The sequence below is a fragment of the Mandrillus leucophaeus genome, unplaced genomic scaffold (genome assembly GCF_000951045.1).
Source record: "Mandrillus leucophaeus isolate KB7577 unplaced genomic scaffold, Mleu.le_1.0 Scaffold408, whole genome shotgun sequence".
Lineage (NCBI taxonomy): Eukaryota > Metazoa > Chordata > Mammalia > Primates > Cercopithecidae > Mandrillus > Mandrillus leucophaeus.
Window position 1 is genome coordinate 78,984 of NW_012104343.1, and position 2,313 is coordinate 81,296.

Below are 2,313 nucleotides of genomic sequence, written 5' to 3' on the forward strand. Positions count from 1 at the left end.
CCAAGTCTTTCTTCTTGTCACTCTGCTTTCCACATCCTCATTTCACTGAACTCAGCAAGCTCCCTATCGCCTCTGGGCTTTATTCAAGCTATGCCCTCTGCCTGGGTAACTCTCTGCACCCCTTCATCTGGGTAACTTCTAGGGGTTCTCAGGTCATGCTAAGATATCAATCCTCTAGAAAACTGCATAGGCAAGGTGAGATGTCCCTCCTCTGTGCCTCCAAATCACCTGTCCTCTGCCCCAGCAGGACCTGGCAGGGAGTGGGCGTTACCTAAATACTTGTTGAACTGGGGCTGAAACGTTACACGTTGTAGCCACATTTATGGGCAGCAGGATGACGCCTCTGTAACTGCTACTGTGGTGGAAAAAAAACTCTTCATCTTTGAGGCTCCTGTGTTCCAATCCCCCAGTCTGCATGCAACTGACAAATCATAGGCTGTAGGTTCTCAGGCTCCCCAGGAGTCATTTTCACAAGACCAGTCAATATCCTCTGCAAGCCACTGTCCATATTCTCCAAGATTTGACTTAAGTTCGACTAAGTCCGTGCTGAATCCTTGGTAGGCTAAATATTGCTAATATCTTTTGAGCTCTTTCTAGGGTCTCGGCTCTGTGTTAAGCATTTTTGTTTGTTTGTTTGTTTGTTTTTTGAGACCGAGTCTCACTCTGTCGCCTAGGCTGGAGTGCAGTGGCGCGATCTCGGTTCACTGCAAGCTCTGTCTCCCCGGTTCACACCATTCTCCTGCCTCAGCATCCCGAGTAGCTGGGACTACAGGCACCCGCCACCATGCACGGCGAATTTTTTGTATATTTAGTAGAGATGGGGTTTCACCGTGTTAGCCAGGATGGTCTCTATCTCCTGACCTCGTGATCTGCCCACCTCAGCCTCCCAAAGTGCTGGGATTACAGGTGTGAGCCACTGTGCCCAGCCCAGCACTCTTGAAGTATCACCACAATCTTCCCAGCATGGCTTTGTGGTAAATAACTTATTTTCCCCAATTTTATTGGCAGGAAACTGAGACAAAAACAGGTTTAACTTACTTGAGATCATACAGCTAGTAAGTAGCAGAGCCAGGTTTCAGATCCAAACAGCCTGGCTCCAACCTTTTCTTTTCTTCTTTTCTTTCTTTTCTTTTCTTTTCTCCCTCCCTCCCGCCCTCCCTCCCTTCCTTCTTTCCTTCTTTCTTTTTCTCTTTCTTTCTCTTTCTTTCTTTCTTTTCTTTCTTTCCTTTCTTCCTTCCTTCTTTTTCTCTCTCTTTTTCCTTTCCTTCCTTCCTTCTTTCTTTCTCTCTCTCTCTCCCCCCGTCTGTCTCCACCTCCCTTCCTCCCTCTTTCTCCCCCCACACACTTTACTGAGACATATTTTGCATTTCAAATAATTCACCCATTTCAAGTGGACAATTCAGATTCTTATAAATTTACTGAGTTGTGTAACCATCACCAGAAAGCAGTTTTAGAGTATTTCCACCCCAATTAGATCCTTCATTTTCACTGTTAATCCTCATCTCCCATCCCATATCCTGCAACCACTAATCTACCTTCTATCTCTATAGATTTGCCTTTTCTGACATTTCATGTAAATAGAATCATACAGTTTATGGTTGCTTGTGTCTAGTTTCTTCCACTCACTATAATGATTCTGAGGTCTGTTCATGTCACAGCATGTATCAGTAGTTTGTTCCTTTTCTCTTTTTTGTTGAGTAATGCTTCATTGTAAGGATATAACACATTTTTTGTATCTCCATTGACCCGTTGATGGACATTTAGGATGGTTTATAAAAAGACAGTTGCTTCTAAAAGGAACATTTCTGGTCACCAATCTTCCCATTATAACCCCTCAAGACTGAGAACACGAGGCCTCAGGAATTCACAGTCGAATCATTTCACTAAGTATTTACATGTCTTAAATATTGAGTATTCATCATATCCAATTTCTGGATATGATGAATAAGACTTATGAATATTTGCATATAAGTCTGTGTGAATATATGTTTTCATTTCTCTTGGATAAATACCTAGCAGTAGAATTGCTGGATGATAAAGTAAGTGTAGGTTTAGCTTTTTAGGAAATGACCAAACTATTTTCCAAAGTGGATAATTTACATTCCCCGGAGCATGCAGGCGGGTTCTCATTTCTCCACATCCTTGCCATATTTGCTTTCTTTTTGGTGTAACCATTCTAAAAGGTGTAACATGGTATCTCGTTGTGGTTTTAATTTGCGTTTCCATGGTGACTAGTGACCATCTTTCCATGTGCTTTGTATTCTTTTTGGTAAAATTTTTATTCACTCTTTTTGCCTTTTTTTTTTTTTTTTT